Raw genomic sequence first — 14,987 nt, 5'->3', positions numbered from 1 at the left:
GGGGTCATTATGGGTAATGTGGGGTCGGTATGGGTAATGTGGGGTCATTATGGGTAATGTGGGGTCGTTATGGGTAATGTGTGGTCGTTATGGGTAGAAGAGGGCCTTATGGGGTAACTTGGGGTCATTATGGGCAATGTGGGGTCGTTACGGGCAATGTGGGGTCGGTATGGGGTAACTTGGGGTTGGTATGGGGTAACTTGAGGTCGGTATGGGTAATGTGGGGTCATTATGGGTAATGTGGGGTCGGTATGGGTAATGTGGGGTCATTATGGGTAATGTGGGGTCGGTATGGGTAATGTGGGGTCGTTATGGGGTAACTTGGGGTCATTATGGGGTAACTTGGGGTCGTTACGGGCAATGTGGGGTCGTTATGGGGTAACGTGGTGTCGTTATCTATGTGAGACCCCGTTATTTCTCAGGCTCCCGCACGTTACTCGGTGACACTCATCACCCTTCCTCTACGTGGCTGCTCTTGATGCCGTTGCTGAGGCAACCATCCCATAATCCTTCGCTCCCTCACGCCCGTCCCGACTCCCCATCTTCCATTACCCAGCATCCTCCGAGGTCTCTCCCGCCCGGTCCCCCCGGTAACGGATGGGTGTGGTCCCCTCCTTCATGTACCAGCAGATCGTCCAATCACAGGGCGGGGTTTTCTTGCCTGTTCCGTGACGTCATGGTCCTTCGTCCATTCAGCGCACAGCTGGGCGTGGCTGCCGGCTGAGGGCGTGCTCGGACCGCGCGGCCTGAAGGCTGGGGCGTCAGTTGAGGCGAGGCCACAAGAGCGAGAGCTGCCGCCGCCGCCGCCGCCGCCGCCGGGCTGAGGTAACGCGCGGGTCAGGGCGGCAGAGCGGGGGTCGGGTGTGGGACCCCTCAGTGGCGTCTGGTCACGTGTGCACACATATAACGTGCAGCTGATGCGCCCGGCTCAGCCCCCCTCACCCTCTTAAAGGGCAGCTCCATTCAGCTTCATTTCCAGATATTAACCCTTTATTCATCTGCTGCCGAGAAATCTGTGTGACAAATGGCTGCGGTCACAGTGATGGGGTGTCCGGCTGTTCCCCCGAGAGCAGAGCTCGCCTCAGCCATTCGTTAGGTCTGTGAGGGCCGGTTATCAGCAGCCGACATCAGACCCCGGCCTCTGCAGCTCACACCTACTGCTGCCCTTCCTGCCAATCATCCCTGACCCTGCCCCGCCTCTGGTGGGCCCCCCTCCCCCCCTGGTGTGCGGCCCCCTCCCCCCCCCCCCCCCGCCTCTGGTGTGCCCCCTCCCCCCCCCCGCCTCTGGTGTGCCCCCTCCCCCCCCCGCCTCTGGTGTGCCCCCTCCCCCCCCCCGCCTCTGGTGTGCCCCCTCCCCCCCCGCCTCTGGTGTGCCCCCCCTTCCCCCCCCCCCCCCCCCCCGCCTCTGGTGGGCCCCCCCTTCCCCCCCCGCCTCTGGTGGGCCCCCCCTTCCCCCGCCGCCTCTGGTGGGCCCCCCCACCTCTTGTTGTGTGCGCCCCCTCCCCTCCCCTCTAGTGTGCGTTCCCTTCTTTCCCCCCTCTGGTGTGCGCCCCCCCTCTTCCTCCCTGCCTCTGGTGTGCGCCCCCTCTTCCTCCCTGCCTCTGGTGTGCGCCCCCCTCTTCTCTCCCCCCCCCCTCTGGTGTGCGGCCCCCTCTTCTCTCCCCCCCCCTGGTGTGTGCCCTCGCCCCGCCCTCCTCCCAACTCCTCCTCCTCTTCTGCCAACCCTCCCCCACAACCTGCACTTCTATTCTCCTCCCGCCCCCCGCGGCCCACCTCTTCTCCCCTCCACGCGCCTCATGGCGAGGGTCGCGGTGATGCCACCTTTCGGCTTTCCTCAGGGCTGAAGACGTGAACGTTGCAGCGCTTTCATCTGTCCGCACAGGTGTGGCGCCTTCGTCCGTTTCTTATTCGCTGGATAGTGAGTGATCTATAGAGTCCAGGATTAGAGATCAGCAGTCCGCTCATCACTGCCCTCATCCGGCGCCCAGGTCACGCTTCACTTCTGCAGTCGACGTCCGGGGGCCCCTGGTTTGCACGATGCAAAGTGGCATCACCATGGACATCTTACCCAGACTTTGCGGGGCCTCGTAAGCACGACGCACAGAAGGGGGGGACCGGCCTCGTAAGCACGACGCACAGAAGGGGGGACCGGCCTCGTAAGCACGACGCACAGAAGGGGGGACCGGCCTCGTAAGCACGACGCACAGAAGGGGGGGACCGGCCTCGTAAGCACGACGCACAGAAGGGGGGGACCGGCCTCGTAAGCACGACGCACAGAAGGGGGGGACCGGCCTCGTAAGCACGACGCACAGAAGGGGGGGGACCGTCCTCGTAACGTATACTACATTGCAGAAAGGAGGGCCAGACACAAACCGGACCTGGGCAGCACAAGTCACCTGCTGAACAGCACTGATCCGGTCATGTGTGTTTGGACCGCAGTGCCCGGCTGTGAGTGTCCTGAGCTGACCCCCACAGCTTCTTGCCTGGAGACCCCCCCCCCCCCCCCCAGCCCGGGCACTGCCCCAAATGTCAGGCCGTAGATAGCCATGGCTGCGTTCAGAAACCTTACTGTGCTGTGAGGTGCAGACACGGGATACGAGCGCTGCTGATCCTAGAAGACAGCGACATGCGGCCGTCATGGGCTGGAATATAGCGGAAAACCAGGAAGCCACTCTCTGTATATAGAAATGTGCATGACGGGAATATTTGGGATGGACCCTCCTTGTGCCATTCACTCCGGTGGGCTGCCCACAGTATCGGCTGCTGTCTGATAACGGGCTTGTGATGTCACGCCTGTGTGAGCACATGATCCTCCTTGGCTCGCATGTATGATGTCACATGACCACACAAGGGTACACGTGTCATGTGCAGGCTCAGCAATAAGACCCTCCTGGGGAGTCATTGATTGACCACCCCTGTAAGGCTACATTTACACCTTGCAGCTGATAAACCTTTTTCTTGCTCCCCTACACAATCACTTAGTGTTGCAGGGGGCATTTCCACCAGTGAAACAGCACGGCCGATCATAATGGTGAAAAATGCCGAGGTGCTGCCGAGGCCCGCTGCTGCCGAGGCCCGCTGCTGCCGAGGCCCGCTGCTGCCGTGTTGTGTGAACGCAGCCTTTATATCTTGAAATCGGGCGATTGCTTTTCTGGCAGTTGCCGTGTTTCTTCCTTTCCGCATCTGCTCACTTCCAGAAGCTGTGATAAGTTGTTGATCCTGCGAGAGGCGCCAGTTATCGGGGTCTGATCTGCAGCCGCTTAGGCCGGGGTTCTGCACGCTCCACCCTCGCTGGTCCTGTCTGCAGATCTGATATACCGCTGTCGCATTCCTTCTGAATTCACAGAATTCCCGCGTTGCTGCACATGGAGGCGCACCAGTGGGCTGCAATGCTGGGAGTTGTGGTTGCCCAGCAGCGGGGTCACAGCCGCAGGTTGGGGACTGCAGGAATGTGCAGTGACGTGCGAGGCCGGACACCCCTGAGCCGGGGCACGTGTATCCGCCCTTTTTTTTTTTTTGGCAGTTCATGAAGCCTCCTGTGGTTTTGTATCTTTGTTCCTCTTCAGTGTATTCCCCGGGGTGTTAATATTTTTGATCTGGCTTTAACCCTCCCAGTTCCCACGGTCCGCTCTCCCCTGTGGCAGTGCCGGGCGCTCACACTTGTGCTGCTGTCGTTCTCTCGCCCGCTGCGGACGTGACATTAATTTCATTCTTGCTGACTTCGCCATGTTTTTGTTTCTCGTTAGCCAGCGCCGATTGTGATTTCTGTGTGTGCGCAGACTCGGGTGATAAAAGTAACCACGGCTGCCAGCAAAGATCTGATGTAAAGCGTGTGAATACTTGTGCAACCAACTTCTTTTCTTGTGGCGCCAATACATGAGAAATGGTATTCACTGAAAACCCGCCGTTTTGTGTATACAGCTCCTATGCAGAGTTATGCGTTCCCCCTGGCAACCGACCAACCTGTGTCCTGTTATTCCTGCTTTCAGCCTGAGAATGACTGCAGTATCCAGCTGCACATGTAGTCTGTAACCATGGTTACACATAGGACTGTATAGGGGCTGTGGACAAAAAACGGCATGTTATTTAGCATGAGGACACGCTGCAAAACTCATTCATTTTGGATGTGAGATGTGTATAATGCTAGATATACATGTAGAGCAGTGAACACACTTATAGGTGCCCCTGAGGCTGTACGACAGGTGTAGAACTACTACTCCCAGCATTTCTCGGCGGCCCTTTCCTTGTACTATTGCAGCATTGGTGGTGCTTATTTTGTGCATCTAAAGTCTCCGGTCTTCTGTAAATTCTTCAGTTTGTAGATCCTTTGTCGGCTCGTATCCTTTGTCAGCAGCTCTGCTTGCTTTCAGTGACTTGGGAAGATCATGATTTGGATAGAAATCAGTCATTTGTTATGTTGTGAATTGTCTGAAGTTTTCCCTCTCGCGGGTGAAAGTCTCGGCTGAATGTAAACTTTCCAGAAACTCCAGTTATCTACGTCTCCATATGTAAGACAATGGGGGCCCGCAGCAACCCGAGCTCGGAGGCCCGGCCCGCCGTCACCTCTGCTTTCCAGGAATTGCACAATCCCATCCAACCTGTAACTTCAGTCTTTAAATCTCCTTATCGGCTTTATTCCTCGCCGCAAGCAATGAAGCAGATGCAAACGGCGAGCGTGGCACACTCGTGCTCCTCCACCCCGGTACTAATCCCGTTCTGTGGAGTAGTGGCCAAACTGTGCTCGGTACAGGCCCAGCGGTTATCCTCTGCCTAGACGCCAGTAACTTTGCTGTGCCCGGTACAGACCCAGCGGTTATCCTCTGCCTAGACGCCAGTAGCTTTACTGTGCCCTGTACAGGCCCAGCGGTTATCCTCTGCCTAGACGCCAGTAATTTACTGTGCCCGGTACAGGCCCAGCAGTTATCCTCTGCCTAGACGCCAGTAGCTTTACTGTGCCCTGTACAGGCCCAGCGGTTATCCTCTGCCTAGACGCCAGTAATTTACTGTGCCCGGTACAGGCCCAGCGGTTATCCTCTGCCTAGACGCCAGTAGCTTTACTGTGCCCGGTACAGGCCCAGCGGTTATCCTCTGCCTAGACGCCAGTAGCTTTACTTTGCCCGGTACAGGCCCAGCGGTTATCCTCTGCCTAGACGCCAGTAGCTTTACTGTGCCCGGTACAGACCCAGCGGTTATCCTCTGCCTAGACACCAGTAACTTTACTGTGCCCGGTACAGACCCAGCGGTTATCCTCTGCCTAGACACCAGTAACTTTACTGTGCCCGGTACAGACCCAGCGGTTATCCTCTGCCTAGACGCCAGTAATTTACTTTGCCCGGTACAGGCCCAGCGGTTATCCTCTGCCTAGACGCCAGTAGCTTTACTGTGCCCGGTACAGACCCAGCGGTTATCCTCTGCCTAGACGCCAGTAGCTTTACTGTGCCCTGTACAGGCCCAGCGGTTATCTTCTGCCTAGACGCCAGTAACTTTACTGTGCCCGGTACAGGCCCAGCGGTTATCTTCTGCCTAGACGCCAGTAGCTTTACTGTGCCCGGTACAGGCTCAGCGGTTATCCTCTGCCTAGACGCCAGTAACTTTACTGTGCCCGGTACAGGCCCAGCGGTTATCCTCTGCCTAGACGCCAGTAGCTTTACTGTGCCCGGTACAGGCCCAGCCAGCGGTTATCTTCTGCCTAGACGCCAGTAGCTTTACTGTGCCCTGTACAGGCCCAGCGGTTATCCTCTGCCTAGACGCCAGTAATTTACTGTGCCCGGTACAGGCCCAGCGGTTATCCTCTGCCTAGACGCCAGTAGCTTTACTGTGCCCTGTACAGGCCCAGCGGTTATCCTCTGCCTAGACGCCAGTAGCTTTACTGTGCCCGGTACAGGCCCAGCGGTTATCCTCTGCCTAGACGCCAGTAACTTTACTGTGCCCGGTACAGGCCCAGCGGTTATCCTCTGCCTAGATAGATGCCAGTAGCTTTACTGTGCCCGGTACAGGCCCAGCGGTTATCCTCTGCCTAGACGCCAGTAGCTTTACTGTGCCCGGTACAGACCCAGCGGTTATCCTCTGCCTAGACGCCAGTAGCTTTACTGTGCCCGGTACAGACCCAGCGGTTATCCTCTGCCTAGACGCCAGTAGCTTTACTGTGCCCTGTACAGGCCCAGCGGTTATCTTCTGCCTAGACGCCAGTAGCTTTACTGTGCCCGGTACAGGCCCAGCGGTTATCCTCTGCCTAGACGCCAGTAGCTTTACTGTGCCCGGTACAGGCTCAGCGGTTATCCTCTGCCTAGACGCCAGTAACTTTACTGTGCCCGGTACAGGCCCAGCGGTTATCCTCTGCCTAGACGCCAGTAACTTTACTGTGCCCGGTACAGGCCCAGCGGTTATCCTCTGCCTAGACGCCAGTAGCTTTACTGTGCCCGGTACAGGCCCAGCGGTTATCCTCTGCCTAGACGCCAGTAGCTTTACTGTGCCCTGTACAGGCCCAGCGGTTATCCTCTGCCTAGACGCCAGTAGCTTTACTGTGCCCGGTACAGGCCCAGCGGTTATCCTCTGCCTAGACGCCAGTAGCTTTACTGTGCCCGGTACAGGCCCAGCGGTTATCCTCTGCCTAGACGCCAGTAGCTTTACTGTGCCCGGTACAGGCTCAGCGGTTATCCTCTGCCTAGACGCCAGTAACTTTACTGTGCCCGGTACAGGCCCAGCGGTTATCCTCTGCCTAGACGCCAGTAACTTTACTGTGCCCGGTACAGGCCCAGCGGTTATCCTCTGCCTAGACGCCAGTAGCTTTACTGTGCCCGGTACAGGCCCAGCGGTTATCCTCTGCCTAGACGCCAGTAGCTTTACTGTGCCCTGTACAGGCCCAGCGGTTATCCTCTGCCTAGACGCCAGTAGCTTTACTGTGCCCGGTACAGGCCCAGCGGTTATCCTCTGCCTAGACGCCAGTAGCTTTACTGTGCCCGGTACAGGCCCAGCGGTTATCCTCTGCCTAGACTCCAATTGCTTTACCATTTTAGTTTTGTTTTTTTTTTTGTTTAAGCATGTCTTGATTTATTAACTCTTAAGGGGGTAAATGAGGTGGGTGGAAAGGAGACAGACACATCCCCGTGCGAGGGAGGCTCTGTTACCCTTCCTTTGTAGTATACTGTAATTACCCGTGTCGGTCCCTTTGCTGACGGCAAAAACTTGACACCTTTTCCACTGAATTGGAGGCATCGGACCCTACCAGTCATGTGAAGGAAGCCCCCCTCCCCCTGTGGTGCCAACAGGATGACCAGATGATTGGCAGGTATCATTGGGACACATGCTCGATGCTGCCTATAGTGAGGCTATATGGCCAGCTCATCCACACCTCACACATCCAGTGTGCAAGTGAGTTGCACCGGAGACCCCATAGAGTCCAATGGCCACCCTGCCCCTGCTTACGCCAGACACTATTGCAGCAACAAAACCAGCCCCCTTCTATGTCTATACTTTGCAGAAGGAGAGGCTGACTGAGATGCCCAAATCACCCTAACAATTAATCTTTGTGGATACAACTTTCATCAGAGCACTGTGCAATCTATCGGGCGCAGGACCCTGGAGGGTGCCGGGCGCAGGACCCTGGAGGGTGCCGGGCGCAGGACCCTGGAGGGTGCCGGGCGCAGGACCCGTGGTTAAGAGTGCTCAGGCTTGTATAAGGTCTACTGGAGTTAATCTCTTTTGCCCGGAGTGTCCCTTTAAATCAACCTTAAGGCTCTGTGCGCACTAGGCCGTTTTGCCCGCGGATTTGCTGCAGAAATTTCTTGAACAATGTCTGCAATCTTTGTGCAGACATTTCCCAGCAAATCCTATGAGAAAAAAAAATATGTGCGCACTGTGCGGGTTTTTCTCAAGAAATTTCCTTGAGAAAATTTTCTCGAGAAACTTTCTTGAGAAAATGTGCATGTCCATTATTTTCCGCAGGTAGCTGCGGTATACCCCCGGAATTTCACTCCATTCACTGTAATGTAATCGCGAAATTCCGGGGGTATTCCGCAGGTAGCAAATGATGTGCGGAATACCCCCGGTATAGCCGCGATTTACCTGCGGGAATGCACATCGCTGCCTGCGGTTTTGCAGGAAGCGATGTCATTATGCCAGGAGAGGAAGCGGAGAGGAGTTAACACAGACGTCGCACTCCCTGGACGCCGCACAGAAGCGCTTCCGTGCGACCTCCAGGTGTCTGTGCAGTCTGTGTCCCGCTCCGGCCTCGCGGCTGCCTGCACTGCAGGGTGTCAGTGTCTGCCCGCAGTGTCAGCAGCCTGTCACGCGGCAGCGCAGGCAGACACTGACACCCTGCAGTGCTGGGAGCCGCGGGGATGACGATCGCTGCTGTCAGGAGGTGAGATCATTACCTGCTGTGACGATCTCCTGCCTCCTGACGTCAGCGCTGTCACTGCTGTCTATGCCCGTCTCGCGAGCGGCCCGAGACTGTCACTAGCGGTGACGTCATGGGCTCTCGCGATACTTCTGACAACGCTGCAGGCATAGAAGTCAGTGACAGCGCTGACGTCAGCACTACAGGAGATGATCACAGAAGGTAATGATCTCATCTATGCTCCTGATGGCAGCGCTCGGCATCCCCTGCAGTGACCTGGGCTGACCTATTGATTTTAGCTCAGGTCACTGCATTGCTCTCCCAGCCAATGGGGAACATTCTGTTCTTCATTGACTGGGACAGCGACTATGGTATGGATCGCCGTGCCCCCCCCCCCCCATCCTTATTGGATTACGCCGGACGTGGAATAGATTGTTCTTTTCAATAAATTGGTTAAAGAGGGAATGTTTTGGGGAGTGTTTTTTCAAATAAAACTTTTTTTGTTGTCTATTTTTTATTTCTTACTGACTGGGTTGGTGATCTCGGGTATCTGATAGACGCCTGAACTCTCCAACCCCAGGGCTTGATGCCAGGTGACATTACACATCTGGCATCAACCCCATATATTACCTCGTTTGCCAACGCACCAGGGCGCGGGATGAGCTGGGGCGAAGCGCCAGGATTGGCACGTCTAATGGATGCGCCACTTCTGGGGCGGCTGCGGCCTCCTATTTTTAGGCTGGGGAGTGTCCAATAACAGTGGACCTCCCTAGTCTGAGAATACCAGACCACAGCTGTCCGCTTTACCTTGGCTGGTGATCCAATTTGGGGGGGACCGCACGTTTTTTGTTTTAAATTATTTATTTAATGTAAAATAACAGCGTGGGGTGCCCTCTATTTTGGATTACCAGCCAAGGTGAAGCTGCCAGCTGTGGTTTGCAGGCTGCAGCCGTCTGCTTTACCCTAGCTGGCTACAAAAGATGGGGGGACCTCACGGTTTTTTTTTAATTATTTATTTATTTTATGGCTAAATACAAGGCTAAGCACCCTTTAGTGCCACATGAAAGTCACTAAAGGGTGCCAGCTTAGAAAATGCAGGGAGGTGGGACATTCTATAGGTCTTTCTCATCTATCTATCTATCTATGGCCCGTTTCACACGTCAGTGAAAAACACTGACGTTTTTCACTGGTGTGTAAAACACGCACATGTCCCTCCGTGTGCCGTGAATTACGGCACACGTGGGTTGTCTAAGTGCAATCCGGGCTCCATTCTCCGTGGCCCGTGATTGCACTTAGAAATCAACTCACCTGTGCGCGCTCCCGCTGTCCATGGTGCTGATCGCTCCCGCGGTGCAGCATCCGGCCGGCGCTGACCCCTGCAGCAGCTGCTTCCGGGTTGGCTGTGTCGTGCATCATGAATATGCATGACAGTAATGAGCCGGCTCAGAAGCAGCAGGCTGCACGGGCTGCAGAGAGCGCCGCTGAAGCCGGGTGAGTAAAAATGTTTTTTATTTTAAAAGCACGTTTTTTTTCTGGCACGTGTTTGACGGACCACACCACTGCGTGGTCCGTGGGACATCAGTGATGCCAGAAAAAAATGGACATCTCTCCGTGCGGCAATCACGCGCACACGGGTACGCCGCACGGAGACACGTGCAATGAAAAATCACTGACGTGTGAGCAGACCCATTCATTATAATGCGTCTGCGTATGTCAGTGATTCTGGTACGTTTAAAAAAAAGCACAAACGTCCCAGAATCACTGACGTGTGAAAGGGGCCTATCTATCTATTCATCTATCCATCTTTCACTCTATCCATTATCTGTCTATCGATTATCTACATTATTTATTGCAAAACCGCAGGGAGCAACCTGCGGCAAATCCGCATGCGTTTTTGCCGCGGATTTTTCCGCAGGTGCGGAAATCTTCCACTCCCAGAAGTTTCTCAAGAAATTTTCTTGAGAAAATTCACATTTCTAGTGCGCACATAGCCAAAAGGAGTTTTTCCACTATGATTTTTCCCTGTCTGACAGTTGGTATCCCCTCCCCCCTTTAAACATGGAGGTAGGTTTCCCAAAGTCACTTGCATGAGCCGACTGGAGGACCCCATAATAATGGCTCCACTGCCGCCCATGAACTAAAGAAGAATAAAAAAAAAATGCACATTTGCCCCTGGACCGTCCCCCTCCTCTGTTGTCAGTGTTGTCCCCGGTGGTCATGTGACTGCGGCCTTCTTTTTGGGGGCTCTGGTGGGGCAGTATCCTGGTGGTGTCTACCCCCGGGGGTCGTCTGCTCACGTGCACAGCGCTGAGCTCGTATCCTGTGCATCTTCCTATGTTACAGATAGGTTTTTGTTGTGGGGAACCCCCTCGGCCTCGCTGTTAATGATCCAGACCTGTATTGACCCTGTGATATTGATCTCACCACGTTGCAGTCTCCTATTTCCCTCTCCGGCTGATTTTCCGGTGCCGGTTCGGTCAGCGGTGACATAATGGACGGCTCTCCACTATATGGGCCCCCGAGGCTCCTGTCCCCGGAGGGCGATCACCTTCCAGGCGTCTTCCGCTGTTTCTCGTGTTTTCCTTCACTGATGTTGTACGACATCTGTCTCTGCCAAGAAACCTGCGGCAGAAAGCAAACACCGCGGGCCGAGCGGTGACCGAGGAGCTGCCAATGTCTACAGTGCACAATGGAGCGCTCAGGTGGAGGCGCCCGGGCACCGATCGCGGGGAACGTCTACTGATGTGAAATCACCCCAATATTTCTATACTGAACTGGGAGGACAAGACGTCTTATCAAAACTGGACTGAATGTACTTTACCCATAGCAACTGCTTAGAATTCTGCGTTATTCCCTGGTTGCTATGGTAACTGCTCCTCTTCTTATTCCTCTAGTTTAGATAAATCTGGCCTCTTCTCTCTGGAGGATCTGGTAAAGTAAAAAAATAAACTCCTCGAACCCGGCGACTGGTGGAGGCAGAGAAGTGACGCCGGCACCTGATGTTTTGGGTCATTTTCTATTAATACAATGGATGTTTTTAGAGTTCTAAATTTAGCTCCGATCCGTCCTGTGATGGGGAATCGCATGCTACAACGTCACTCGCAGTCCTTTTCAGAATGACTCGCCTTAGCGTAAAAAAGTCCAGTATCATCGGGTCCACTGACCTCCGCAGCGATGACCCCCCCCCTCCCCCCCTGTGAGCTGTGTAGTATGGTATAGCCGGCAGTATCATGCGTAGTATGGTATAGCCGGCGGTATCGTGCGTAGTATGGTGTAGCCGGCGGTATCGTGCGTAGTATGGTGTAGCCGGCGGTATCGTGCGTAGTATGGTGTAGCCGGCGGTATCGTGCGTAGTATGGTGTAGCCGGCGGTATCGTGCGTAGTATGGTGTAGCCGGCGGTATCGTGCGTAGTATGGTGTAGCCGGCGGTATCGTGCGTAGTATGGTGTAGCCGGCGGTATCGTGTCCACTGACTTCCGCAGCGATGCCCCCCTGTGAGTGGTGTAGTATGGTGTTGCCGGCGGTATCGGGCGTAGTATGGTGTTGCCGGCGGTATCATGCGTAGTATGGTGTTGCCGGCGGTATTGGGTCCACTGACCTCCGCAGCGATGCCCCCCTGTGAGCGGTGTAGTATGGTGTTGCCGGCGGTATCGGGCGTAGTATGGTGTTGCCGGCGGTATCATGCGTAGTATGGTGTTGCCGGCGGTATTGGGTCCACTGACCTCCGCAGCGATGCCCCCCTGTGAGCGGTGTAGTACGGTATAGACTTTGCGCCGCAGTGTGCTTTGTGATGGGGGAGAGATTGCCCAATGCAGGTAAATATGACCCCTGTGGGGCCCGCAGGGTCGTCTGCTGTCAGGATTTAGGTGTACATTGCATTACTCAGTAACGGTCGGGACCTTTTAGCTGTTTGTTTTCAGTCCTCCTATATGTGCGGAGAATTCGGCCTGGTCACTTTTTTATGCTTTGGAGCCCCAATTTTCTAAGACTGCTCCGAAACTATTGGTAAAGAATAAATCCTGTTCTTCCTGCAGCAGTCACTAGAGGGAGCCGAGGAGCTGGCCGCAGACTGATGTACGGGGATAGTGCTGTGCACTGAGCGCCCCTAGTGGTGACTGCAGGCAGGTATGTCTTACATAGCATAAAAAACATTGCTCCCACCATATGGAAAATAGGACCCCCAGCATATATGACGACTCTGCTCACTGGGGGTCTGACAGCTGAGACGCCGCAGTCCTGGCTCCCTGTGACTGGAGCCATACTGAGCATGTGCGAGCACCCCCCCATTCACTGTCCACAGCAGTGGTGGTTGCACATGCTCAGCATCGCTCCATTCACACAGGGGACTTTGGGGTCTCCGCAGTCGGACCCCCAGTGATCATACAGTTGTGATTGCACTGCTGCCCCCGTTCTTGATTTTCCGGCATCTAGGCAGCACACGTTGAGCCTGAATGTTGTTTGTTTTGCTCGTCTTCCTGTAATTGACCTATTAGAGCCGCACATTATACACGTCTGGAGTAATGTAATGGGCACCCGGGGAATCCAACCACCCGGCGCACACCGCGCTGTATGGCCGATAGATGAAGGACCCAGGGGGTGCAACCTTAAAGGGGTTCTCCATGGTTAGAAAAACATGGCTGCCATCATTCAGACACCAAGACACCCCTGGCCATGGGACGTGTCTGATATTGTGGCTCAGCTCCATTCACTTCAAGGGGTTGCAATCCCAAATATAACCTTTTGTCAGAGGTCGCGCTGTGTTTATATAAAGAGAGCGGCCATATTTTTCCATTTCTGGACAATCCTTCTAATGTGTTTAATTTACCGTCCATTTAAATGCAGTAGCTATGGGGGTTATATATCACTATTGAGACCACGGAGGGATGGGGTACTTGTGTACATGTTTACATGTTTGGGGACTGGGTCACAAAACTGCCCCTTTGTCTGTTAAAGACTCAGAGGGTTGGGATGACGTCCGCAGCCCCCCCGGCGTGTCGCCAGGTCCGGCACGACGTCCGCAGCCCCCCCGGCGTGTCGCCAGGTCCGGCACGGCGTCTGCAGCCCCCCCCCTTGACGTGTCGCCAGGTCCGGCACGACGTCCGCAGCCCCCCCCCGGTGTGTCGCCAGGTCCGGCACGACGTCCGCAGCCCCCCCCGGCGTGTCGCCAGGCCCGGCACGACGTCTGCAGCGCCCCCCCCCCGGCGTGTCGCCAGGCCCGGTACGGCGTCTGCAGCCCCCCCCCCCCCTCCCGCGTGTCGCCAGGTCCGGTACGGCGTCTGCAGCCCCCCCCCCGGCGTGTCGCCAGGCCCGGCACGGCGTCCGCAGCCGCCTGGCGTGTCGCCAGGTCCGGCACGACGTCTGCAGCCCCCCCGGCGTCTCGCCAGGTCCGGTACAACGTCCGCAGCCCCCCCCCCCGGCGTGTCGCCAGGCCCGGCACGACGTCCCACGACGTCCGCATTCCCCCCCGGCGTGTCGCCAGGTCCGGCACGACGTCCGCATTCCCCCCCGGCGTGTCGCCAGGTCCGGCACGACGTCCGCATTCCCCCCCGGCGTGTCGCCAGGTCCGGCACGGCGTCCGCAGCCCCCCCCCTTGACGTGTCGCCAGGTCCGGCACGGCGTCCGCAGCCCCCCCCTTGACGTGTCGCCAGGTCCGGCACGACGTCCGCAGCCCCCCCCGGCGTGTCGCCAGGTCCGGCACGACGTCCGCAGCCCCCCCCGGCGTGTCGCCAGGCCCGGCACGACGTCTGCAGCGCCCCCCCCCCCGGCGTGTCGCCAGGCCCGGTACGGCGTCTGCAGCCCCCCCCCCCCTCCCGCGTGTCGCCAGGTCCGGTACGACGTCTGCAGCCCCCCCCGGCGTGTCGCCAGGCCCGGTACGGCGTCTGCAGCCCCCCCCGGCGTGTCGCCAGGTCCGGCACGACGTCTGCAGCCCCCCCGGCGTCTCGCCAGGTCCGGTACAACGTCCGCAGCCCCCCCCCCCCCCGGCGTGTCGCCAGGTCCGGCAAGTTTTTTTTTTTTTTTTGTTTTTACTTCTGGATACGCAATTGCAGTTTTACTTTTTTCCATGTGTAGATCTGACTCCCGTGTCTGCAGCTTTCTTCCAGGCCGTGATATTCTGTAATGAGACTTTCTGGAAGCACAAAGTAACCCTTGTCCAGTAACCCGGGGGAGGGTCCGGCCATGTAAATGCAGAGAATAGTGGAGAGAATAGCGGAGCGGGGAGCGGGGCCGCAGTGCCAGCGTGTATCTGACCCCTTTATCCTGGCACACATCCCTCCGGCCGCTGTCCTATCGGCGGATTATTTTATGGAGCGCTGCTTATCAGTGTTTTATGACTTTGCTGTCTCAGTGATTGTCGCTAATCAATATCTAGTAGTTTACTCTGATAAGGCTCTTATCTCCTATGGACTCGCGCAGTCGCCTGATTATCAATCCATTTCCTCCTCGCAATCATCGCAGAAATCCTCCGTAACTTTGATACAAACCTTCCCGAAAGTTGTCCTTTCTATTATGGCATATGTAATTCACAGAGGATGAGGCCCTGGTCTGTGAACACGGGCCGACTCCCACCCATACTGCTATACCGTGATCATCTGTGCCGACTCCCACCCATACTGCTATACCGTGGTCATCGGTGCCGACTCCCACCCAT

General features: G+C 56.3%; 1 protein-coding gene across 4 annotated transcripts in view; it reads left to right on the top strand.

The window, feature by feature from the left end:
• Positions 1–651: 651 nt before the first annotated feature.
• The window catches only part of FAR1 (fatty acyl-CoA reductase 1), a 68,452-nt gene continuing 54,116 nt past the window's right edge, over positions 652–14,987 (top strand). The window contains exon 1 of one of the 4 annotated variants that reach the window (XM_075325714.1): positions 652–825. The gene's annotated coding sequence lies outside the window, so the exon portion shown is untranslated. The remainder of the gene's footprint in view (positions 826–14,987) is intronic. The other 3 variants (XM_075325716.1, XM_075325713.1, XM_075325715.1) reach the window with 3 other exon arrangements.

The sequence above is a fragment of the Anomaloglossus baeobatrachus genome, chromosome 10, assembly GCF_048569485.1.
Source record: "Anomaloglossus baeobatrachus isolate aAnoBae1 chromosome 10, aAnoBae1.hap1, whole genome shotgun sequence".
Lineage (NCBI taxonomy): Eukaryota > Metazoa > Chordata > Amphibia > Anura > Aromobatidae > Anomaloglossus > Anomaloglossus baeobatrachus.
Note: the sequence above shows the minus strand (reverse complement) of the source record. Positions and strands in the feature narration are given on the sequence as shown.